General features: G+C 45.1%; 3 non-coding genes across 3 annotated transcripts; all 3 read right to left on the minus strand.

Moving 5' to 3' along the window:
* Positions 1 to 12,810: 12,810 nt before the first annotated feature.
* Positions 12,811 to 12,883, minus strand: TRNAM-CAU (transfer RNA methionine (anticodon CAU)). The gene has a single exon. It is a non-coding gene; the product is annotated as a tRNA-Met (tRNA).
* Positions 12,884 to 15,451: 2,568 nt separating this feature from the next.
* TRNAM-CAU (transfer RNA methionine (anticodon CAU)) lies at positions 15,452 to 15,524 on the minus strand. The gene has a single exon. It is a non-coding gene; the product is annotated as a tRNA-Met (tRNA).
* A 5,368-nt stretch (positions 15,525 to 20,892) lies between these two features.
* Positions 20,893 to 20,965, minus strand: TRNAM-CAU (transfer RNA methionine (anticodon CAU)). The gene has a single exon. It is a non-coding gene; the product is annotated as a tRNA-Met (tRNA).
* Between the last annotated feature and the right edge of the window lie 6,472 nt (positions 20,966 to 27,437).

Below are 27,437 nucleotides of genomic sequence, written 5' to 3' on the forward strand. Positions count from 1 at the left end.
GAGACTGACCTGATGTAATCTGCTCTCTTCCTGTCTTTCTTCGTGAAGCCTAGCATGAACCGTTCCATAGCTCTTTGGGTTGTTCTGAGTTTTTGCTTAACAAACTCGCTCAATGTCCAGGTTTCACAACCGTAAGTCAGTACGGGGAGAACACTCTGGTCAAAGACTATCTTCTTTAGGTGGGGTGGCATGTTGGATTTGAAGACTGAAGAATTTCTTCCGTAGGCTTGCCATCCTAGTTTGATACGTCGGAAGATTTCCGGTCTTAAGTCCCCTTTCATGTTTACAAGTTACCCAAGATAGACAAATTCATTGACCTGTTGTAATGTGGTGTTTCCCACATGCAGCTTTCCTGCTGGGGCCCATTTGTTAAGCATTACTTTGGTTTTAGAAAGGTTCATGGATAGTCCCACTTTTTGACAGGCTGAGACAAGATCTTGTATTAGAGTTTGTAGTTCATCGATGTCGTTGGCCAAAAGTGTAATGTCGTCTGCAAACCTTAAATTGTTCAGCCTTTTCCCATTAATGTTGATTCCTGTGTTTTGCCAGTTGATTTTTGACATGGCCATTTCTAATACGGCTGAGAACAGCTTGGGAGATATGGGGTCGCCTTGCTTAACACCTCTTTGAATGGGAAAATCCGTGGTTGGCACATTGATGTTCACGAAGGCTGAAGAGGTTTCGTAGATATGCTGGAGAACTCTTATGTAGGCAGCATTGACGCCGTGTTCAGCTAAGGCTTGCATAACAGCAGCGTGGCTCACCGAGTCAAAAGCCTTTTCAAAGTCCACAAAGGAACAGTACCGTACAAAAATTTCACGTTACGGCCACGCGCTTTCGTACGAAAATATCATTTTAACATGTAGCATTAAACGTGTGAACAGAGCCAAGTTAGTTCGCATAAATTCCTGAAGGAAACATGTAATCCACTGCAAATTCTCGTGCGAAGAACGGGTACAAATGCTAGTTAAATATATTCTCGATATAACTGCGCCATCCACTGTCATCTTATACCTTCATCAATGAACACTAAATTTCTAATCCGCGGTGGTTCGGACCTGCCTTCGGGCGCATTCAATTCTAAACCTGTCCACAGGGTTCGTACTGAACCCTTTAAGGTAAAGGTCATGGGTTCAGTACGGCGTGAGGGCATATGACGCTGTTGATGGCGATTCGTCCGGCGGATGGAGATGTTAAGCCTCAAGCAAACCCATTGGTGTTATTTGAGAGAAGTAGGCTAAGTGCCGACACAAGGTTTCACCCTCTCCGTATCTCACTCATTATCATCCCACATCGAGATGCGCAGGTTGCCCATGGATGTCAAATAGAAAGGTCTGCGCCATGCAAGCCATACACATCCTCAGACACTTCCGGCTTTAAAAGACATAGATAAATAAATAAAATAAATAATGATCACTAGAGAGATTCTCCCTTGGATCTTCGCCACCAGATCTGTCCATAGTCGAGCTGTCATTCCACGCGGCATGTTCTCTCTTTTCAGTGTTCTCTCCAGCTCGTCTCATGAACTGACATGCTGTATCCTCGCCTCAGCCCGGGCAGATAGGCGTTTGGGGATTTAGTAATGAACTAATGGCGTGTTTCTTCCTCTAGAGAACGAATAGCATCCTCCGCCAGCACCTCATTTCAAAGGCGTCGACCGTCGGTACGCTTTTTATCGTTTATCTTGATAGTCCATATCTCACACCAATAGAAGAAGGCAGAAAACAAGAACCTCTACCAGATGGACCTTTGTGCTCCTTGAGATAGCCCGAGTTTGCCAGAGTTTATTCAGAGTACGTACTCATGACGATTTTTGATCCCTTCATTCGAACGGCTTGAAGCTCTGATCAGTTGCATCACACTTCATTCCCGACCCGGTATCAAGGAACGAGACTAACGGGTAGACATAACTTACATTATTATTATTATTATTATTATTATTATTATTATTATTATTATTATTATTATTATTATTATTATTATTTACAATTTGATTTACGTCGCAACGACACATATGTCTCATGGCAAAGAATTATTATTATTATTATTATTATTATTATTATTATTATTATTATTATTATTATTATTATTATTATTAGCATAGCTCGAAGTCACATCGGATTTTCGTGATGATAGGATAGGAGAGGACTAGGAATGGGGGGATAACAACCTGGAGTTTATTAAATTACAGCCCCGGAATGAGCTTGGTGTGGAAATGGGAAACCACGGAAAAACCATCTTCATGGCTGCCGACAGTTGGGTTCGAACCTACAGTCTTCCGAATGCAAGCTGACAGCTACATGACCCAAACCGCGCAGCCACTGGCTCGGTATCGGCTAATTCAAGGACACTTTCTTGCGTTGTTTCTTCCACCATTTCCGACTTATCATACAGAACTAGCTGAGTATCAATTACTTTTTTATAGTATACCCGCTGTTTTATAGGGGAGAAAGTCATTACGAATTAATTCTCTCAAGTCAGTAATAATTCGGATAAGGGTAGTTGTGGGGTTACAGGAATAAGGTTAACTTTGTTGAAAATCATTTCAGGTGGATAAGGAGAGATTAGAGCAAATCATTGATAGGGTAATGAGAGTTTTGAAGCCAAACTCATATTTAAAACTCTTTTTTCTATAGCAAAATAGGCAGTTTTGACATTATCTTCCAACGGCTGACGCCATGTTGAAACACCGCATCCCAATGAGATCTAAGAAGTTAAGCAACATTGGGATGGGTTGCCGTGCGCTGTTGGTGGGGGTAAGGGAATGGTGGAGCGGAAAGGAACTGGCCACCCTCCGTACGTAAACTACAGCTCAGACACCCCTCTGCGGTGGTTCGGACCTGCCTTCGGGCAGAATACACCCTTACCTTACCTTTGACATTACCTGAGTTAATTTTCAGTGCAGGGATTCCAACTTATTTGGAGACCACAGTAAACTATTTCTTTCTCTTTTTTTTTTTTTTTTTTTTTTTTTTTTTTTTTTTTTCAATCTTTTAGATAAAGATAGTTTTGAGTCTCACCATCTCACATATAACATTAGGTAAAGGAAATCAAAGAGTGCAAAAGGAATCACAGTTCAAGGTGGCAAATCGAAAGCGTGAAATTTGTCGAATTTATTGTTGTTGAGTCTACAGGAGATCTGGTGGTATGGACGCACTATTGGAGAAAGAGTAAAAGATGAAAACAAAGGTAATGGAATGCGGTCGAGTGAAAGCCAGGTGATGCAGAAAAGATAGACAATAACCAACGATGGTTGAAGTAAGGAAGACATCAAATACTGACCAGCACAAGAAAGAAATACCTTTCTTAGGAACGGAAATGTTTTCACATGAAACTGAGGTATGCATATTGGGAAGATTTTTTTTTTTTTTAACTTTTGAGTGGAATATGCTGCCGTATGAAAGTGAAACATGGATAATTACAGGAGAATAGAATCCTTCCAATTTGGTGTTACAGTAGATTGCTGAAGGTCAGATTAATAGAACGGATCACTGATGGAAAGGCACTGAATCGAATTGTTGAGTGGAGAACGATATGGCGGAATTTGATGAGAAGATCATCGGTAAGAACAGTAGCGGGGGAGAGCAAGACATAACTATGACAATGAGATTAGAATAGATAGGATTTAATACAGTAGGTACGTAGGAACGAAAACGTTAGCGCAGGATAGGAACCTGGAGGGCTGTATTCAAAGCAGTCTTTGGACTCATGTTCCAAATAACAGATGGTCTCCATTACGTTTACCGAGAACATACGCCCTTTGAAGTTACGTTTGGTAATAACCATGATTCTTTTTATTATTGTTCGATGTAATCATAGAGGCAAAAGTGGTATTCATTTTGCTCTGTATGATTCACGCTTAGCCGATATGACGGTGCTTATCTTAAAGCGATTGCCCATAGCGACGTATATATTAACATACAAGGTCAGGAACTAATAAACACAAATCCATTTTTATTTAAAGTGTCGATAATAGGATGTAGAAGGCCATGTAGCGTAAGGAGATATGAAATTCAAATGTAATGTGCAGTTGACCAAATAAGTCCATCTTGTAGTGTGCCAATTCTTGCGCAAGTGAAGCAGTTAGTATTCTTGGGGCTTAAGGACGTCGCTGACTTATCTGGGAGCAAAACATTGCCTGAAGACCCATATAAGACAATAGCTTACAGTCGAGCTTCTGTCAGCAATAGTGGACAGAATGAGCTGAAGAGGCGTAGTTAACACTGCTTAGTAAGGCGGTCCAGCAGCAACATGTTACGGCATTATCAGTATTACTTAATGAGATTATACCCTTGTTTCTTCCATCATGGAGCTTAGTAATCACAAATAATTTACCATATAAAGTTCATTTTAACTTCCCTTAAGAGCCCATTGATCACTAGCAGCACTAGCTAAATATCGATTCATTTTTTTGTATATATGAAATTGCAAAAATAGAGTAGGTGGAGTGCTGATGTAGGCTTTCGTCACCATATAAATAACATCGAAAGCAAGTTTTTGGTTTGTTAGACCATATCTATTTTATAAATATTAACTGACGTTTTCCAGAAACGTATTAATACAGCAGATAACTGGTACGCAATTAACTTTCGTACTATACACAGAGGTGGATTTATAATACAGTATAGGCCCAATAGGCAGCACTTGCCAAGGGTGGATTTACTTTTGCTTTCTTCTTCTTCTGCGACGATGGACAGGAAAGGCCTAGAATGGGAAGGAAGCGACCATGGCCTTCATTAAGGTACATCCCCAGCATTTGCTTCGTGTGAAAATGGGAAACCAAGAAAAATTATCTTCAGGGCTGCCAACAGTGGGATTCGAACCCACTATCTCCCGGATGCGAGCTCACAGCTGTGCGCACCTAACCGCAGGGTCAACTCGCCCGGTATACAAATAAATGAACATATTTTGGTTCTGATTAATCTACGTCTGCAAAATAAAGGCACAGAGCCGAGCAAAAGTTTGATTTTATTTTTGTGTGTGTGTGAACAGGATATAACAGCTACAACAAACTGTAATCAAATATTTGCACTGAAATGTTGATTTAAATTTGACAGGTTTCCTTCGGCACCGTCAATACAATGGTGAGCTAAATCTCTTTCTAAAATCTTCATAAGTCTCGATATGGCACCTGGAGCTCCCAGAAGACCATAAAATTCAATTGACTTCAAGTGATATTTATCTTCGGAGAAACGGACTGTGGGTTCATAAATAGTCTCTTCTTGGTGTACCTCTGCGTCCTGTTCATTACCTAACTCAAGTCTTTCGTATTCTCCAGCTCACTTACTTTTGCTGTTATCTTAGATTTCCAGTACTCGGATAATGCTCACTTATGGATTCACCACAACATTTATTATCTCGATTTACCAAAACTAAGTTTTCGTTTCAATTTGAATTTGAACCTTAAATGTTGCATACTGCCGCACGGAAAACAAATTACTACTTAGTACCGCAACTATCGAAATGTGAACAAATTTTTAATTCCATTCGGAGTTTGCAAATCATTCATCATAAATAAGCCTCGGAAATTGAGGAGAAATCATTTCTTTCTAGAGTGTCCGAAGACGACGGTCAACAAAATATATATTCATTCTGGGTCATTGTAGGCCATGAAATAGAGGGTTTTATTTGTTCTTTTCTTCCTTTTTCGGCGTTTTTTGGCTTATTGGTCCCTTTTCAGGCTCTTTTTGGATCTTAAGCCTTTTGTTGCAAATTCATCTCCTTTCGGTCACATTTTTACTGTCCATTCTCAGTTCGAATGATCATTAGTTCATCCATAACCATGTAAACACCTTTTCTCTGATAAATGCATACATTTGAACCATATCTGAAAAGAGAGGAAATGCTTGAAGGCACCCAGGGGTGTAAAATTATGTGCAAGACAAAAATTAGATATTGAAAGGAGAAAATGTTGATGTGAGTGTTTTTGAAAAGGAAGATCTCACTTGCTTCAAGTTGATGATGAGTGAAGTTTCTCGATGTTTCGCAACGTGCTGTCTGAAAACTGACGATCCTTTACACGTAAGAACCTGGAGATTACTATTGTGGTATGCTGCAAAGCCATTTGATGTGAGGTTTCCGAATTCCAATTTCTATAACCCTAGTGTGGTTAAGCCAAATATGATTCCAGTTATAGTAATTTCCTTCTCCAGGATGTCCATTAAGGATTCGCTGAATTCAGTCTACGTGGAAAAAAAGATTTCATTCTAAATTCTACAAGTACTTTCTTTCAACAAACATGGAATTCCTTTTTTAAAATTATGTTAATCTAAAAGTAAATAGGCCCTACTGTCCGAAAGACACTATATTCGTTATTGTCCGTCTCTGTGGTGTAGTGATTAGTGTGATTAGCGGCCATCCCCGGAGGCCCGGGTTCGATTCCCGGCTCTGCCACGAAATTTGAAAAGTGGTACGAGAGCTGGAACAGGGTCCATTCAGCCTCCGGAGGTCAACTGAGTAGAGGTGGGTCCGATTCCTACCTCAGCCATCCTGGAAGTGGTTTCCCACTTCTCCTCCAGACAAATGCCGGGATGGTACCTAACTTACACAAATTCTTCTTCTTCTGTTTACCCTCCAGGGTCGATTTTTCCATCTCACTCCGCGAGGGATCCCACCTCTACCGCCTCAAGGGCAGTGTCCTGGAGCTTCAGACTCTGGGTTGGGGATACAACTGAGAAGGATGACCGGTACCTCGCCCAGGCGGCCTCACCTGCTATACTGAACAGGGGCCTTGGTGGGGGATGGGAAGATTAGAAGGGATAGGCATGGAAGAGGGACGGATGCGGCCGTGGCATTAAGGTAGATATCATCCCGGCATTTGCCTGGAGGAGAAGTGGAAAACCACGGAAAACCACTTCGTGGATGGCTGAGGTGGGAATCGAACCCCCTCGACTCAGTTGACCTCCCAGGGCTGAGTGGACCCCGTTCCAGCCCTCATACCACTTTTCAAATTTCGTGGCAGACGCGGGAATCGAACCAGGGCCTAGGGGGGTGGCAGCTAATCATGCTAACTACTACGCCACAGAGGTGGATCATTAAGAAACTAAGTGAAGTATATCATTGTTTGACTATTAAATCGTCCGCCTCTGTGGTGTAGTGGTTAGTGTGATTAGCTGCCACCCCAGGAAGCCTGGGTTCGATTCCCGGTTCTGCAACGAAATTTGAAAAGTGGTACGAAGGCTGGAACGCGGTACACTCAGTCTCGGGAGGTCAACTGAGTAGAGGTGGGTTCGATTCCCATACTTGAAGTGGTTTTCCGAGGTTTTCCACTTCTCCTCCAGGCAAATGCCGGGATGGTAGCTAATTTAAGGCCACGGTCGCTTCCTTCCCTCTTCCTAGTCTAACCCTTCCAATCTTCCCCTCCCCCACAAGGCCACCAAGGCCCCTGTTCAGCAAAGCAGGTGAGGCTGCCTGGGCGAGGTACTGGTCATCCTCCCCAGTTGTATCCCCCGACCCAATGTCTCACGCTCCAGGACACTGCCCTTGAGGCGGTAGAGGTGGGATCCCTCGCTATGTCCGAGGGAAAAACAAACCGTAGAGAGTAAACAGATTAAGATTAAGAAGAAGAAGAAGAAGAAGCCTATTAAATCAGTAAATCAAATAAAACGAACGAATATCATCATTATCTCGCCTGAATTTTGTGTGACAAATAAAAGGGGTTCGTAAGCAGCTATTTACACAGGATAAAAACCTATGCCCCGGGTGAGGATCGAACTCAAGACCTTAAGATTATGAGATTTACGCGCTGCCTACTGCACTACCGAGGCTACGACAATTTTTTCTACTCTGTGCGTAATTCAGCGGATATTGCAACGATTATGTTGCTTATTGTGATTAATACGACGTTGCTTACTGCGCTACCGAGGCTACATCACTGTGCTGTACTCCGTGCTTAGTTCAGCGGACATTGCACAGATTATGTCGCTTATTGTGATTAATATGTTATTTTACATTTATGTACTGTAACCAAGACAACATATAAGTTTAGGTTTCAGTAAAAAAAAGCGGAACATCGCCAATTCACTGGTAAGCGCTTTTAAATGCTGGTAGATATCGTCATTATGGTTGAGGAACGAGATAAGGTGCGAAAATGGTGCGTTCTTGTATTGAACTCAAGATATATAAAACATTGTATAGCGAAAATGTCCGCCTCTGTGGTGTAGTGATCAGCTGCCACCCCCGGAAGCGGAGGCCCGGGTTCGATTCCCGTTTGTCCCACGAAATTTGAAATGTGGTACGAGGGCGGGAACGGGGTCCACTCAGCCTCGGGAGGTCAACTGAGTAGAGGTGGGTTCGATCCTACATCAGCCATCCTGGAAGTGGTTTTCCGTGGTTTCCCACTTCTCCTCCAGGCAAATGCCGGGATGGTACCTAATTTAAGGCCACGGTCGCTTCCTTCCCCCTTCCTACTTTAACCATTCCAATCTTTCCATCCCCCACCAAGGCCCCTGTTCAGCATACCAGGTGCGGTCGCCTCGGCGAGGTGCTGGTCATCCTCCCCAGTTGTATCCCCCAACCCAATGTCTCACTCTCCAGGACACTGCCCTTGAGGCGGTAGAGGTCGTACCCCTCTCTGTGTCCGGAGGGAAAAACCAACCCTGGAGGGTAAACAGATTAAGACGAAGAACCCTATTAAATCAGTAGGGTAAACTTGGCAAATATGGGCACTAAGGTAATATGGGCAGTGACATTGTACGTGTCCGCCTCTGTGGTGTAGTGGTTAGCGTGATTAGCTGCCACCCCCGGAGGCCCAGGTTCGATTCCCGGCTCTGCCACGAAATTTGAAAAGTGGTACGAGGGCTGGAACGGGGTCCACTCAGCCTCGGGAGGTCAACTGAGTAGAGGTGGGTTCGATTCCACCTCAGCCATCCTGGAAGTGGTTTTCCGTGGTTTCCCACTTCTCCTCCAGGCGAATGCCGGGATGGTACCTAACTTAAGGCCACGGCCGCTTCCTTCCCTCTTCCTTGCCTATCCGTTCCAATCTTCTCATCCCTCCACAAGGCCCCTGTTCAGCATAGCAGGTGAGGCCGCCTGGGCGAGGTACTGGTCATACTCCCCTAAGTCCGAGATAAAACCGAACCTGGAGGGTAAACAGATGATGATGATGATGACATTGTAGGTAATATGGGTATCATCAAATTACATTGTATTTACGTGACGGGCAACCTGTACGTTTTCATGTTAATCGATTAATATAGCATGGGATAAAGACATTGCGATTGAAATCAGTTACAAGCATCTAGAACATATGTGCCTAGACAAACTTAAAATTTTCGATAAAAAAGATGAAGGATTTGAATCTGCTAAACAAGCCGGCCAGAATATTTAATGCCGACGAGTCAGGACTCCAAATGAACACGAGGGGTGGCCATGTTGTATGTGAAAAAGGAAAAAATTAGTCCAGTTCAAAACTGAAGATGACGACTAGTAACCGGGGAAGACGTAAGTGTTCTGCAAGAGAACTTCCAAGTGAAGAAAATCTGGCTTCAGCGCAGAAAAGGGCTAGGCCTATCGCAGGAGTCAGTAGTGGAGGTTTAGCCGCAAAGCGTAAAGCCATACGGAGCAACAAAGTTCCCTGTATTTGTCCTGTGTGTAAGGTTAATTATTATGATGAGAATGAAGGGCAGAAGTGGTCTAAGTGTTGTGGTTCATGTGCTAAGTGGTTCCATGAGGAGTGCGTAGAGATGGAAGGCGATTCATTCTATTGTGATGAGGGCAGTTAAAAATTTTTGTCAGTATTTATGACTCAGAGTGCTCTCATGTGACTGTTTCTGTTAGATTAATCCTTTTACTTTTCATATTACACTCAGTTTTGACCAGTTTTATCTAGCTTACATTTTCTAATTCAATTCAAGTGATTCCGAGTTGATAACTTAATAATGGTATTAGTTCTACTTCCTTGGTAGAATTTGTTCATGATCAGTGTTTAATTATAATATATATTTACCCTCATTTCATATATGTAGGTTCAATACAACCACCTTGTTACAATACAAAATGAATATAATCATATCAGTGGCTCTAATTGTGATTTAATAACTTGTGCCCATATTACCTTAAGAGTTTGGCAAATATGGGCAGTTGCAGGGTTTGCTGCGAAGCTGCACAGTATGTCAACCACTATGGGATAGAGGCTAGTTCAAGCTTTATTCGAATGGAAATAGTTGTAAGTTTTCAAGGATTTTTTTACCAGGAAAATGGAAGTTGTTTTAGTGCCCCTTTTCTTCAGATATACCTTATGGTGCCCATATTTGCCAAGTTTACCCTAAATCAAATAAACCAAACGAATATCATTATTATCTCTCCTGAATATGTGTGACAAATATGAAAGGGTTTCGTTAGCAGCTATTTACACAAGATAAAAACCTTTGCCCCGGGTGAGGATCGAACTCACGACCTTAAGATTATGAGACTTACGCGCTGCCAACTGCCCTACCGAAGCTACAGCAAGTTTTTTTTACTCTGTGCTTAATTCAATTCAGCGGACATTGCAACGATTATGTTGCTTATTGTAATTAATACGACGCTACATACTGCGCTACCGAGGCTGCATCAATGCCCTGTACTCTATGCTTAGTTCGGCGGATATTGCAACGATTATGTTGCTTATTGTGACTATTACGGCGCAGCTTACCGCGCTACCGAGGCTACATCAATGTGCTGTACTCTGTGCTTAGTTCAGCGGACATTGCACAGATTATGTTGCTTATTGTGATTAATACGGCGATGCCTACTGCGCTACCGAGGCTACGACAATGCGCCTGTACTCTGTGCGTAGTTCAGAGGACATTGCAACGATTATGTTGCTTATTGTGATTAATACGGCACTGCCTACTGCGCTACCGAGGCTACATCAACGCGCTGTAGTCTGTGCTTAGTTCAGCGGACATTGCACAGATTATGTTGCTTGTTGTGATTAATACGGCACTGGCTACTGCGTTACCGAGGCTGCGGCAATGCCCTGTACTCTGTGCTTAGTTCAGCGGACATTGCAACGATTATGTTGCTTATTGTGATTAATACGACGCTGCTTACTACGCTACCGAGGCTACATCAATGTGCTGTACTCTGTGCTTAGTTCGGCGGACATCTCAACGATTATGTTGCTTATTGTGATTAATACGACGCTACCTACTGCGCTACCGAGGCTACATCAATGCGCTGTAGTCTGTGCTTAGTTCAGCGGACATTGCACAGATTATGTTGCTTATTGTGATTAATACGGCGCTGCCGAGGCTACATCAACGCGCTGTACTCTGTGCTTAGTTCAGCGGACATTGCACAGATTATGTTGTTTATTGTGATTATTACGGCGCTGCCTACTGCGCTACCGGGGCTACATCAACGCGCTGTACCCTGTGCTTAGTTCAGCGCACATCGCACAGATTATGTTGCTTATTGTGATTATTACGGCACTGCCTACTGCGCTACCGAGGCTACATCACTGTGCTGTACTCCGTGCTTAGTTCAGCGGACATTGCACAGATGATGTTGCTTATTGTGATTAATACGGCGCTGCCTACTGCGCTACAGAGGCTACATCAATGCGCTGTACTGTGTGCTTAGTTTAGGGGACATTGCAACGATTATGTTGCTTCTTGTGATTAATATGTTATTTTGCATTTATGTACTGTAACCAAGACAACATTTAAGTTTAGGTTTCAGTAAAAAAAAGTGGACCATCGCCAATTCACGGGTAAGCGCTTTCAAATGCTGTTAGATATCGTCATTAGGGTTCGAGGAACGAGATAAGGTGCGAAAATGCTGCGTTCTTGTATTGATACTCAAGATATATAAAACATTGAATAGCGATAATGTCCGCCTCTGTGATGTAGTGATTACCTGATATCCCGGAGGCTACGAAATTTGAAATGTGGTACGAGGGCTGGAGGGCCTCGGGAGGTCAACTGAGAAGATGTGGGTTCGATCCTACATCAGCCATCCTGAAAGTTTTTTCCGTGCTTTCCCACTTCTCCTCCAGGCAAATGCTGGGATGGTACCTAATTTAAGGCCACGGCCGCTTCCTTCCCTCTTCCCTGTCTAACCTTTCCTATCTTCCCATCTCCCACCAAAGCCCGTGTTCAGCATAGCAGGTGAGGTCGCCTCGGCGAGGTGCTGGTCATCCTCCCCAGTTGTATCCCCCGCCCCAATGTCTCACTCTCCAGGTCACTGCCCTTGAGGCGGTAGAGGTAGGACCCCTCGCTGTGTCCTGGAGATTAAGAAGAAGAAGCCAATTAAATCAGTAAATAAAATAAACCAAACGAATATCATTATTATCATCATCTGTTTACACTCCAGGTTTTTCGGTTTTTCCCTCGGACTTAGCGAGAGATCCCACCTCTACCGCCTCAAGGGCAGTGTCCTGGAGCTTCACACTCTTGGTCGGGATATACAACTGGGGAGTATGACCAGTACCTCGCCCAGGCGGCCTCACCTGCCATGCTGAACAGGGGCCTTGTGGAGGAATGGGAAGATTGAAAGGGATAGGCAAGGAAGCGGCCGTGGCCTTAATTTAGGTACAATCCCGGCATTCGCCTGGAGGAGAAGTGGGAAACCACGGAAAACCACTTGGGAATTGAACCCAAATCTACTTAGTTGACCTCCCGAGGCTGAGTGGACCCCGTTCCAGCCCTCGTACCACTTTTCAAATTTCGTGGCAGAGCCGGGCATCGAACCCGGGCCTCCGGGGATGGCAGGTAATCACGCTAACCACTACACCACAGAGGCGGACATCATTATTATCTCTCATGAATTTGTGTGACAAATATGAATGGGTTTCGTTAGCAGCTATTTACACAAGATAAAAACCTATGCCCCGGGTGAGGATCGAACTCACGACCTTAAGATTATGAGACTTACGCGCTGCCTACTGCGCTACCGAGGCTACAGCAATTTATTCTACTCTGTGCGTAGTTCAGCGGACATTGCAACGATTACGTCGCTTATTGTGATTAATACGACGCTACCTACTGCGCTACCGAGGCTACATCAATGCCCTGTACTCTGTGCTTAGTTCAGCGGATATTGCAACGATTATGTTGCTTATTGTGATTATTACGGTGCTGCTTACTGCGCTACCGAGGCTACATCAATGCGCCTGTACTCTGTGCTTAGTTCAGCGGACATTGCAACGATTATCTTGCTAATTGTGATTAATATGTTCTTTATGTTCTTTTGCATTTATGTACTGTAACCAAGACAACATATAAGTTTAGGTTTCAGTAAAAAAAAAAAAGCAGACCATCGCCAATTCACGGGTAAGCGCTTTTAAATGCTGTTAGATATCGTCGTTAAGGTTGGAGGAACGAGATAAGGTGCGAAAATGCTGCGTTCTTGTATTGTTACTCAAGATATATAAAACATTGAATAGCGAAAATGTCCGCCTCTGTGGTGTAGTGATGAGCTGAAACTCTCGCAGGCCCGGGTTCGATCCCCGTTTGTGCCACGAAATTTGAAATGTGGTACGATGGCTGTAACAGGGTCCACTCAGTCTCGGGAGGTCAACTGAGTAGAAGTGGGTTCGATCCTACATCAGCCATCCTGGAAGTGGTTTTCCGTGGTTTCCCACTTCTCCTCCAGGCAAATGCCGGGATGGTACCTAATTTAAGGCCACGGCCGCTTCCTTCCCTCTTCCTTGTCTAACCCTTACTACCTTCCCATCCCCCACCAAGGCCCCTGTTCAGCATAGCAGGTGAGGTCGCCTCGGCGAGATGCTGGTCATCCTCCCCAGTTGTATCCCCCTACCCAATGTCTCACTCTCCAGGACACTGCCCTTGAGGCGGTAGAGGTCGAACCCCTCGTGTATCCGGAGGGAAAAACCAACCCTGGAGGGTAAAGATATTAAAAAGAAGAAGCCTATTAAATCAGTAAATCAAATAAACCAAACGAATATTATTATTATCTCTCCTGAATTTGTGTGACAAATATGAAAGGGTTTCGTGGGCAGCTATTTACACAAGATAAAAACCTATGCCCCGGGTGAGGATCGAACTCACGACCTTAAGATTATGAGACTTAAAGCTGCCTACTGCGCTACCGAGGCTACAGCAATTTATTCTACTCTGTGCTTAGTTCAGCGGATATTGCAACGATTATGTTGCTTATTGTGATTATTACGGCGCTGCTTACTGCGCTACCGAGGTTACATCAATGTGCTGTACTCTGTGCTTAGTTCAGCGGACATTGCACAGATTATGTTGCTTATTGTATTATTACGGCGCTGCTTACAGCGCTACCGAGGCTACATCAATGTGCTGTACTCTGTGCTTAGTTCAGCGGACATTGCACAGATTATGTTGCTTATTGTGATTAATACGGCGCTGCCTACTGCGCTACCGAGGCTACAGCAATTTATTCTACTCTGTGCGTAGTTCAGCGGATATTGCAACGATTATGTTGCTTGTTGTGATTAATACGGCGCTGCCTACTGCGGTACCGAGGCTGCGGCAATGCCCTGTACTCTGTGCTTAGTTCAGCGGACATTGCAACGATTATGTTGCTTATTGTGATTAATACGGCGCTGCCTACTGCGCTACCGAGGCTACAGCAGTGCGCCGGTACTCTGTGCTTAGTTCAGCGGACATTGCAACGATTATGTTTCTTATTGTGATTAATATGTTCCTTATGTTCTTTTGCATTTATGTACTGTAACCAAGACAACATATAAGTTTAGGTTTCAGTAAAAAAGGCGGACCATCGTCAATTCACTGGTAGGCGCTTTTAAATGCTGTTAGATATCGTCATTGAGGTTCGGGGAACGAGATAAGGTGCGAAAATGCTGCGTCCTTGTATTGTTACTCAAGATATATAAAACATTGAATAGCGAAAATGTCCGCCTCTGTGGTGTAGTGATTAGCTGCCACCCCCGGAGGCGGAGGCCCGGGTTCGATTCCCGTTTGTGCCACGAAATTTGAAATGTGGTACGAGGGCGGGAACGGGGTCCACTCAGCCTCGGGAGGTCAACTGAGTAGAGGTGGGTTCGATCCTACATCAGCCATCCTGGAAGTGTTTTTCCGTGGTTTCCCACTTCTCCTCCAGGCAAATGCCGGGATGGTACCTAATTTAAGGCCACGGTCGCTTCCTTCCCCCTTCCTACTTTAACCATTCCAATCTTTCCATCCCCCACCAAGGCCCCTGTTCAGCATACCAGGTGCGGTCGCCTCGGCGAGGTGCTGGTCATCCTCCCCAGTTGTATCCCCCAACCCAATGTCTCACTCTCCAGGACACTGCCCTTGAGGCGGTAGAGGTCGGACCCTTCTCTGTGTCCGGAGGGAAAAACCAACCCTGGAGGGTAAACAGATTAAGCAGAAAAGAAAAAGAAGAAGAAGAAGAAGCAGCCTATTAAATCAGTAAATCAAATAAAGCAAACGAATATCATTATTATCTCTCCTGAATTTGTGTGACGAATATGAAAGGGTTTCGTGAGCAGCTATTTACACAAGATAAAAACCTATGCCCCGGGTGAGGATCGAACTCACGACCTTAGGATTATGAGACTTACGCGCTGCCTACTGCGCTACCGAGGCTACTGCAATTTCCTCTACTCTGTGCATAGTTCAGCGGACTTTGCAACGATTATGTCGCTTATTGTGATTATTACGGCGCTGCCTACTGCGCTACCGAGGCTACATCAATGTGCTGTGCTCTGTGCTTAGTTCAGCGGACATTGCACAGATTATGTTGCTTATTGTGATTAATACGGCGCTGCCTACTGCGCTACCGAGGCTGCATCAATGCGCTGTGCTCTGTGCTTAGTTCAGGGGACTTTGCACAGATTATGTTGCTTATTGTGATTAATACGGCGCTGCCTACTGCGCTACCGAGGCTACAGCAGTGCGCCGGTACTCTGTGCTTAGTTCAGCGGACATTGCACAGATTATATTGCTTATTGTGATTAATACGGCGCTGCCTACTGCGCTACCGAGGCTACATCAATGCGCTGTACTCTGTGCTTAGTTCAGCGGACATTGCAACGATTATGTTGCTTATTGTGATTAATATGTTCTTTATGTTCTTTTGCATTTATGCACTGTAACCAAGACAACATATAAGTTTTGGTTTCAGTAAAAAAAGCGGACCATCGTCAATTCACTGGTAGGCGCTTTTAAATGCGGTTAGATATCGTCATTAACCCTTTATTGCATATTGTTGCTCTCAGGCAACATACAACTTTTCACCCTTATAAATGGACACAGATTGTGGACAGAGGTAGTTTTACAGCACACCTTCAACTGTACACTCATTTAAAGACATATACCAATGATTAAATTTTTTTTCTTTTTTTACATGAGTTAAGACAAAACAGCCCTACAACCAAAGGTACTCCGTCCACCCCGTCAACATCCACGCGTACTAACCACCGTTTATTTTACGTGGGCCCTCCCCATCACATTACCACAGGCTTCAGGAGTACCTCTGGCTCAACCTCAAAGACATTACCGACCTATGGTCGTGCAAGCTGTACTTGCGCCTTGCAGTACGTACCCATGGCCAGTAGACAGTAATGTTCGATCTTTGAATGTTAAAAGCTTAGCGGGAAATCGTGAAAAATCGTATATATACCCGGTTATCGTAATTCTCATCACATACTAGTGTTAAGCTATTGGCCCCAGTTAAGAATTGCTGGTAAATCTAAAACACTGCCACCCTCGGAGGCCTGGGTTCGATTCCCGGATCTGCCACAAAATTCGAAAAAGTTGTACGAGGGCTGGAACGGGGTGCTGGAACGGACCCACTCAGCCTCGGGAGGTCAACTGAGTAGAGGTGGGTTCGATTTCCACCCCAGCCATCCTCGAAGTGGTTTTCTGTGGTTTCCCACTTCTCCTTCTTTCTTGTCTATCCCTTCCAATCTTCCCATCCCCCACCAAGGCCCCTATTCAGCATAGCATGTGAGGCCGCCTGGGCGAGGTACTGGTCATCCTCCTTAGTTGTGTCCCCCGAACCAATGTCTCACTCTCCAGGACACTGCCCTTGAGGCGGTAGAGGTGGGTCCCTCGCTGAGTCCGAGGGAAAAACCAACCCTGGAGGGTAAACAGATTAAGAAGAAAGAATAGCGAACATAAGTTACGGAAAATTTATGGAAATTATAAACCCAGTAATATAAGAAAGGATCTGTCATCAATTTTTTCTTAACCTCCTCAGACCCACAGAAAATTGGAAATATAATTAAATGTATTTATTCGATATTTATTTCCATTTAGTGTATGAAACAACAACAAAACATGTATTATGGATGTCTGAAATATTTTTAACAGAAAAATGGCATGTCCCCTATAGGGGACATTGGGCTTTAAGCTATGAATTGAAGTGTTAATCAATAATCACAGTTTTCTTCCTAAAGGTTGTTACATTGTTACATTCTACCTAACAATCACACTGGCCTTTCACTGCATTTCATGATACTGCTTGAAACAGTTTCGTCCTGTAACCAAACACAAATGCACCCTGCAAGTAGTACACATTATCTTCGCTTTCTTGCTCTGGCAAGTTGGCAGGCGGCATCTGTGTTCTTTAGTGTCCACGATTTCGGGCATGTGCAGCACACTTTTCTTTCGTAGTTGAGGGGATGGGTGTGGAACAACTTTTCTTCTTTTGCTGTTCATTTCCTGGTTTCTCTCTTCCTCACTGGTGTCATCCGAAACAATTTGTGACTCATTTTCACAATGCAGAAGGCTATCAGCAACGTAGGCTACTTCTTGAAGTCCAAAAATCCATATTTGTTCTTCTTAGGAGTTTTCTTGGCTGTTTCATCCCGTCTCATTTCAATCCACCCTAATGCAATTGCGAAGTCCAACATATGCATAATAAGTCTAACAGTCCACTTTCTTGTCCTGTTCATAATCATATAGAATGCAATTATTCTGTCGAAGACGCAACACTACCCATTTGGCAATTATAATTCTTCACTATCAATGGTCGGTTGACTTTGATATACCTTTTTTCTTTTTTACACCAACGGAGACACTCTTCAGATGGTGCCGAAGCTTCTTTTGAGGACACCAAGGTTACAGATTTATTGTCAAACCACTTCACAATTGCCACTTGTCCATCGCTTCGTACCACTTGATCTGTTGTTCCTCTACTTTCCTGTTTCATGTGCTTATCTGTCTTCAGACGAGCTCCTTCAGGAATTCGGTTGTTCTGAATTGTTCCCCTTGCTTGCAGTTTTCTTTCTGAATGGAGAAGGTCTAGAAGGGGAATTGATGTACAATAGCGATCCATGTAGACTGTAGATCCTTCACTGAGAGTTGTAGTGAGATGCATCACAGCTTTTTCGCCTATTCCAAGTGTTTCTGTTTCTAAAGTATCATCATTAAAAACTGAATCACCTTTACCATCATACAAGAAAAAGTCTAATGGCAGTCCATCTGGAGAACAAGCAAGGGAAACTTTTAATCCATAAGGATTTGGTTTGCCACGAACATATTGCCTCATGCTAACATGTCCATGAAATGGTACGATCTGTTCATCCACAGAAACAGTTGCACTTCTGGAATTTTTCAGGCAGCCTTCTCTCACAAAATTCAGCATGGGCCTCACCTTCCAAAATTTATCTTTACTTCTGTCATCCTCAGAAACAGAATCGTCATCAACAATTTTGAGTTTGTTCCTTAGAAGCAAGAACCTGTTCGGGGCATTTTATCTGCAATTGCGGAAACCTTCGTGCGACTGGACCAATACATTCGCATTTGTGGGTATCGCAGATACGACATGGTTATAACAATTCCAAATATTTTTTTAAATTTCCTGTGGAGTTGAATTCAGTAGTTTTCCCGTCTTCACGTGATCGCGATGATTAGCCTTCTCGCTCACAAGTTCATAAAATTCTAGTGGGAAGATATTTCAAGACATAATCAAAGGGTAATTGCTTTCGATATGGATGAACATCTGGCTGATACTCTGGAGCAGGAGGAAGAGGTTCAAAATCCCCAGTATGCTTCCAACGAACCCGCTGTGTTTCGTTAGCATAAGAGATGTCGTGGGCTTGAGTTTCACCATCTTCATCTGCTATGCTGACCAGGGGCCGTGCGGGGGGATGGGAAGATTGGAAGGGATAGACAAGGAAGTGAGAAGGAAGCGGTCGTGGCCTTAAGTTAGGTACCATCCCGGCATTTGCCTGGAGGAGAAGTGGGTAACCACGAAAAACCACTTCCAGAATGGCTGAGGTGGGAATCGAACCCATCTCTACTTAATTGACCTCCAGAGGCTGAGTGGACCCCGTTCCAGCCCTCGTACCACTTTTCAAATTTCGTGGCACAAACGGGAATCGAACCCGGGCCTCCGCCTCCGGGGGTGGCAGCTAATCACACTAACCATTACACCACAGAGGCGGACCCCATGTAGCTTGCTCACCCGAAACCGGGAGGAGTTTTACTGCTAGTATTCCAGTTTCGTACGCCAGTCGGTTCAGGATACCTTAGCGCATGATAATAATATTGAGAATAAAGACGCTACATTATCTGGGCATGATGATCAGATGTTGCTCAGTGATACGCAGCCAGTACTAGCAAGGTTGCGTGTGAGCGAGCGACACGTCAGTATACTACGGTAGCGCACCGCCCAGCATTATAAAATAGGAGAGCCTGGCCGGCTACACGCTGCATAGGCTGACACAGAAGTTGCTCACGATTGAACTTAGATTTCTTTATCGATTTTCCGGTGAGCTTTCACTGGGGGGAAATAAAAAACGCCATAGACCGATTTTTTTGTTTCAGAACACTATGTACTCTTACAGTTTCCGTGCGGAAACTTATTTTCAGACAACCCGCATATGTCAACCATGTTTACAGGGTAGTTGAGGAACGATGACTTCATAGTGTTAGAGGGAGACAGTGAATTAATATAAAAAACTTTCGAATTTTCGTTATTATGCATGCGTGACCTATTTTATTAATTATAAATTCACTAGGAACAATACATCTTTCGTGATGACGTTACAAGTACTGTACACATGTTTTAAAACTCAGCAGTTAGCAATTTATATGTATTTGCGTCACAAACGGGGTTGCCGAAATGCACTCTTTTAAAAATGACTGAATTACCGTACCATGAAAACATGTGGTATGTTGTTGAATTCTGTTGGTACTTCTGTCAATACTGTTTTACAGATGTCTTTGTCACTGAAGCTTTGACAGTTCGAACACAGTCTAAATGCGGTGTTAGAATTGAAACGTTCTGGAATTGTCGCGTAACTATGTAACTTTATGTGGTGTAATTCATTTAGAGTGCATATGAAATGAAAATAAAGAGTGTTCTTTCTTTCTTTCTTTCTTTCTTTCTTTCTTTCTTAATCAGCGATGGATCCCACCTTTACCGCCTCAAGGGCAGTGTCCTGGAGAGTCTGGGTCTGGGGATACAACTGTGGAGTATGTGGCGGCCTCACCTGCTATGCTGAACAGGGGCCTTGTGGAGGGATGGGAAGATTGGAAGGAAGCGGCCGTGGTCTTAAGTTAGGTACCATCCTGGAGGAGAAGTGGGAAACCACGGAAAACCGCTTCCAGGATGGCTGAGGTGGGAATCGAACCCACCTCTACTCAGTTGACCTCCCGAGGCTGAGTGGACCCTGTTCCAGCCCTCGTACCACTTTTCAAATTTCGTGGCAGAGCCGGGAATCGAACCCGGGCCTCCGGGGGTAGCAGCTAATCACGCTAACCACCACACCACAGAGGCGGACTTCAACCCTCGTACTACTTTTCAAATTTCGTGGCCGAGTCGGGAATCGAACCCGGTTGGCAGCTAATCACGCTAACCACTTCACCACAGAGGCGGACTTTCACAATCCTACGTGAGTAAATCATTGTTAGGAAATCAAATACACGGAACTATGTAATATAGATTCAGGTGACAAACATGAAAGTGCTCCATGAGCTGCTAATTACATAGGATAAAAACCTATGCCCCGGGTGAGGATCGAACTCACGACCTTAAGATTATGAGACTTACGCGCTGCCTACTGCGCTACCGAGGCTATGACAATCTTCTGTACTCTGAGCGTAGTTGAGCGAACATTGCAACGATTATGTTGCTTATTGTGATTTGTACGTTCGTTCGCAATCAGTTTACCCTCCAATGTCGGTTTTCCCTCGGAATCAGCGAGGGATCCCACCTCTACCGTCTCAAGGGCAGTGTCCTGGAGCTTCAGACTCTGGGTCGGAGGATATAACTGGGGAGGATGACCAGTACCTCGCCCAGGCGGCCTCACCTGCTATGCTGATCAGGGGCCTTGTGGGGGATGGGAAGTTTGGAACGGATAGACAAGGAAGACGAAGCGGCCGTGGCCTTAAGTTAGGAACCACCCCGGCATTTGCCTGGAGGAGAAGTGGGAAACCACGGAAAACCACTTCCAGGACTCAGTTGACCTCCCGAGGGTGAGTGTACCCCGTTGCAGCCCCCGTACCACTTTTCAAATTTCGTGGCAGAGCCGGGAATCGAACCCGGGCCTCTGGGGGTGGCAGCTAATCACGCTAACCACTACACCACAGAGGCGGACTTATTGTGATTAGAAGGTTTTTTATGTTCCATTGCATTTATATACATTGACTGACAGAGCAAATGCAACACCAAGAAGGAGTGGTCAGAACTGTATGCCAATTGCAGGGTAGACTGACGTCACTGAGGTATGCTCATGATGTGAAATGCGCCGCTGTCCTGCGCACGTAGCGAACGATAAATGGGACACGGCGTTGGCGAATGTCCCACTTCGTACCGTGATTTCTCAGCCGACAGTCATTGTAGAACGTGTTGTCGTGTGCCACAGGACACGTGTATAGCTAAGAATGCCAGGCCGCCGTCAACGGAGGCATTTCCAGCAGACAGACGACTTTACGAGGGGTATGGTGATCGGGCTGAGAAGGGCAGGTTGGTCGCTTCGTCAAATCGCAGCCGATACCCATAGGGATGTGTCCACGGTGCAGCGCCTGTGGCGAAGATGGTTGGCGCAGGGACATGTGGCACGTGCGAGGGGTCCAGGCGCAGCCCGAGTGACGTCAGCACGCGAGGATCGGCGCATCGGCGCATCCGCCGCCAAGCGGTGGCAGCCCCGCACGCCACGTCAACCGCCATTCTTCAGCATGTGCAAGACACCCTGGCTGTTCCAATATCGACCAGAACAATTTCCCGTCGATTGGTTGAAGGAGGCCTGCACTCCCGGCGTCCGCTCAGAAGACTACCATTGACTCCACAGCATAGACGTGCACGCCTGGCATGGTGCCGGGCTAGAGCGACTTGCATGAGGGAATGGCGGAACGTCGTGTTCTCCGATGAGTCACCGCAGACGAGTGTGGCGTCGGCGTGGAGAAAGGTCAAATCCGGCAGTAACTGTGGAGCGCCCTACCGCTAGACAACGCGGCATCCCGGTTTGGGGTGCTATTGCGTATGATTCCACGTCACCTCTAGTGCGTATTCAAGGCACGTTAAATGCCCACCGCTACGTGCAGCATGTGCTGCGGCCGGTGGCACTCCCGTACCTTCAGGGGCTGCCCAATGCTCTGTTTCAGCAGGATAATGCCCGCCCACAGACTGCTCGCATCTCCCAACAGGCTCTACGAGGTGTACAGATGCTTCCGTGGCCAGCGTACTCTCCGGATCTCTCACTAATCGAATACGTGTGGGATCTCATTGGACGCCGTTTGCAAACTCTGCCCCAGCCTCGTACGGACGACCAACTGTGGCAAATGGTCGACAGAGAATGGAGAACCATCCCTCAGGACACAATCCGCACTCTTATTGACTCTGTACCTCGACGTGTTTCTGCGTGCATCGCCGCTCGCGGTGGTCCTACATCCTACTGAGTCGATGCCGTGCGCATTGTGTAACCTGCATATCGGTTTGAAATAAACATAAATTATTCGTCCGTGCCGTCTCTGTTTTTTCCCCAACTTTCATCCCTTTCGAACCACTCCTTCTTGGTGTTGCATTTACTCTGTCAGTCAGTGTACTATAACTAACATAGGATACACGTTTGGATTACAGAAAAAAACGGCCCTTCGCCAATTCACTGGTAGGCGCTCTTAAATGCTATTAGATATTCCTTAAGATGCGAGGAACAAGGTAAGGTGCGAAATTACTGTGTTCTTTTATTCTTACTCAAGATATATGACATTGAATAGTGTACTAGGCATATATATGTCAACCATGTTTAAAGGCCAATTGAGGAGTGATGAAGTCATCGTATTAGAGGGAGACAGTGAATTAATATAAAGAAAGGGTCCGAATTTTCGCTATTGCGTATGTGCAGCGAATTTTATTAATTAGCAATTCGTTCGTGACGAGTCACAAGCATTTTACATATGTTTTACAATTCAGTAGTTGGCAATTTCTTTTTATTTACGTTAGAAACAGGGTTGCCAAGCCGCCTCTGTGGTGTAGTGGTTAGCATGATTAGCTGCCACCCCCGGAGGTCCGGGTTCGATTCCCGGCTCTGCCACGAAATTTGAAAAGTGGTACGAGGGCTGGAACGGGGTCCACTCAGCCTCGGGAGGTCAACTGAGTAGAGGTGGGTTCGATTCCCACCTCAGCCATCCTGGAAGTGGTTTTCCGTGGTTTTCCACTTCTCCTCCAGGCAAATGCCGGCATGGTACCTAACTTAAGGCCACAGCCGCTTCCTTCCTCCTTGCCTGTCCCATCCAATCTTTCCATCCCTCCACAAGGCCCCTGTTCAGCATAGCAGGTGAGGCCGCCTGGGCGAGGTGCTGGTCATTCTCCCCAGTTGTATCCCCTACCCAAAATCTGAATCTCCAGTACACTGCCCTTGAGGCGGTAGAGGTGGGATCTCTCGCTGAGTCCGAGGGTAAAACCGACCCTGGAGGGTAAACCGATTACGAACGAACGAACAGGGTTGCCAAAATGCACTCTATTAAAAATGACTGAAATACTATGAAGTCCCCCTCTGTGGTGAAGTGGTTAGTGTGATTAGCTGCCATCCCTGGAGGGCCGGGTTCGATTCCCGGCTCTGCCACAAAATTTGAGGGGGGTGGAACGGGGTCCACTCAGCCTCGGGAGGTCAAATGAGTAGAGGTTGGTTCGATTCCCACCTCAGCCATCCTGGAAGTGGTTTTTCATTGTTTCCCACTTCTCCTCCAGGCAAATGCCACGATGGTACCTAACTTAAGGCCACGGCCGCTTCCTTCCTTTTTCCTTGTCTATCCCTTCCAATCTTACAAGGCCGGGGTTCAGCATAGCAGGTGAGGCCCGGGCGAGGTACTGGTCATTCTCCTCGAGAAATACCATGAAAACAGGTGAACTGTTGTTGAATCACCTCTGTCGATACTGTTTTACGCATGTATGTTTTTAAATTTTGAAGCTTTGTTAGTTATTCGGTGTTAGAACTGAATCGTTTTGGAATTTTCATGTAACTTTCTTTCTTTCTTTCTTTCTTTCTTTCTTTATTTATTTATTTATTTATTTATTTATTTATTTATTTATTTATTTATTTATTTCCTTCTCTCTTCCTTAATCTGCTCACCATCCAGGGTTGGTTTTTCCCTCGGACTCAGCGAAGGATCTTACCTCTACCGCCTCAAGGGCAGTGTTCTGAAGCGTGAAACGTTGGGTCGGGGGATACAGCTGGGGAGGACGACCAGTACCTCGCCCAGGTGGCCTCACCTGCTATGCTGAACAAGGGCCTTTTTGGAGGATGGGAAGATCAGAAAAGATCAGAAGGAAGAGGGAGGGAAGTGGCAATGGCCGTAAGTTAGGTATGCTACCACCCCGGTATTTGCCTGGAGGAGTAGTGAGAAACCACAGAAAACCACTTCGAGAATGACTGAGGTGGGAATCGAACTCTCTTCTACTTAGCTGATCCCCCAACGCTGAGTGGACCCCCTTCCAGCCCTCGCATCACTTTTCGTGGCAGAGCCGGAAATCGAGCCCGGGCCTCCGGGTGTGGCAGCTAATCACACTAACCACTACACCTCAGAGGCGGACGAGTATTTAACCAGGGGGTTTAGTAGTGCTATTCTCAATCTCGAATCGTTTCTGACACTGCGAAACTCATGAGTAGGAAGATTTAAAGTGTTAAAAATTGGAATGTTCTGAATGTGTGTCAGATCATCGGTATTTCTGCACGACTTTCTAGTGTCACGATATTATTTTATAGGATAACGGATATGTGAGAATGAATTGCTTCAAAACTTATTTTTACCCTCTTTAATATTCAGTGCCCACTTTAATATTTTGCTATCTACGTGCGACGTCATAGAACAATATGTTTGCCTTTCTTTCATGTATATATATATTATCATGTGATGTGTGACGTTATAAGCATAGCTTCTTCTTCTTCTTCTTCTTCTTCTTCTTTATCTGTTTACCCTCCAGGGTTTACCCTCGGACTCAGGGAGGGATCCCACTTCTACCGCCTCGAGGGCAGTGTCCTGGAGCTTCAGACTCTGGGTCGGGGGATACAACTGCTATGCTGAACAGGGGCCTTGCGGGGGAATGGGAAGATTGGAAGGGATAGACAAGGAAGAGGGAAGGAAGCGGCCATGGCCTTAAATTAGGTACCATCCCGGCATTTGCCTGGAGGAGAAGTGGGAAACCACGAAAAACCACTTCCAGAATAGCTGAGGTGGGAATCGAACCCACCTCTACCCAGATGACCTCCTGAGGCTGATTGGACCCCGTTCAAACCCTCGTACCACTTTTCGAATTTCGTGGCAGAGCCGGGAATCGAACCCGGGCCTCCGGGGTTGGAAGCTAATCTCACTAACAGAGGCGGATCCGTTCCCTTAGCTACACTTCGAAAATATAAAGAATTGCTTATTCCTTAGAAATTGAGAAATGTTTTGATTTTCGCGTCTGCAGTAAGTTTGTTTTTTGGACATGGTAAAATTCGCCCAGTATGTTTAAAAATTCTAGTACCCGAATTGGCGATGGTCCGCTTCTTTACCGACAGTGACGGCGATTAGGTGGGAGAAAATATAAAATCCTGATTCCATTTTAGCCACCCAAAACTAAGAATTATTAAAACATCTATTTATACAAATCCTGTTGTATTATCACCTAATACTTTACCTTATTTTTTAAAATATTAGAATACGTATTGGAAATACGCACAAAAATGTCATTTGACACAACTAACCGATTCGTACAGCACTTCAGAGGACTCGCGCAGCAGAGTGTAAAATTGCGATTAGTATCTGATGGTATAAAACCTTAGTTGCACACTAAATGAGTTTTGTATTGCATGTGTTGCAGTTTGCCTGAGAGAGGAGGAGCGTCCACTTCGCTAGTTGCTACCGCGGTGTTCACATCGGCTCCTGGCGACTACGTTAGTGTGACAAGGCTTCATTTCGCTCACAATAAAGTTGGGACGGCGAACGTATCCCCACGCGGCAGCTTCTGATCTCAAAACATGGCCCGCCCAAGTAATAATGAGGGTTGTCAGTCGGTTTCCTTCCTCTGAACACAAGGGGGGCGTGTCATTTTAAAAGCAAGAGAGCGCTACCAAGAGCATGGTTGTCAAGTTTTGCGTTCTCCACGTTATTGCATAAAGCTAAGTGAAATGCAACACACTTCACAATTAATATTAATTAATGAAGCAAATGTTACTAAACTTTCAAACAGCGAAACAGTGCGAATTTTCTGAGCTGAAAAAAAAAGACTGACGTCCTTTGTAATGAGAGGTGCATTGGCAACAGAGCTGTGAGGATTTCTGTTGAGGAATGAGAAATTCCTTTTTAAAGCCTGCTACCGTCATAAATCACACCCTGCTGAGCAAGCGAGGGACCAGGATATCAAACGTTTACCGTTATCTTTGCTGCCGGCTCAAGATAGGTTGCCCGTACCAACTGTAGCTCAGCAGTAGTTAACCCCTCCACTACCTTTTTCCCCTACTCCCCCCTCCAACTTGGGGCTTCGCGCAGATTTGTACCATCAGATAGTAATCGCACCTCTATCCTGTGGTTTGAAGAACGGTAGCACGGGTATGTCTCTCCAAGGTCATGGACAATGAGGTATGATTCATCCGCTTGCCGCGCGCATTGGTCAGTCTGGCAGTCTCACTCAGCCAATGTATCTGTGTAGTTCCATCCCTATGTATTTTTTTAGTGCAGAGTGAAATACAAAATTGATATAATCACGACGTACTTCTATTTAATTGTAACAAATTGCACCTTTTCCCTGTCCCAGATGGCCTAGCTCAGCGGAGACGTTGCGTGGTGCGGCCAAAAAACTCGTATGTCTAAAAACTTATAATACACGATTGCGACAGGATCTGGAATACATATTCGTGAATGAGAACTCAGCAAGATAAAGGAGATAAGAGCATAATTCGTTCCGGCTAAAACATAAAGTTCACCGGGCAAGTTGGCCGTGCGCGTAGAGGCGCGCGGCTGTGAGCTTGCATCCGGGAGATAGTAGGTTCGAATCCCACTATCGGCAGCCCTGAAAATGGTTTTCCGTGGTTTCCCATTTTCACACCAGGCAAATGCTGGGGCTGTACC

The sequence above is a fragment of the Anabrus simplex genome, chromosome 6, assembly GCF_040414725.1.
Source record: "Anabrus simplex isolate iqAnaSimp1 chromosome 6, ASM4041472v1, whole genome shotgun sequence".
Taxonomy (NCBI): domain Eukaryota; kingdom Metazoa; phylum Arthropoda; class Insecta; order Orthoptera; family Tettigoniidae; genus Anabrus; species Anabrus simplex.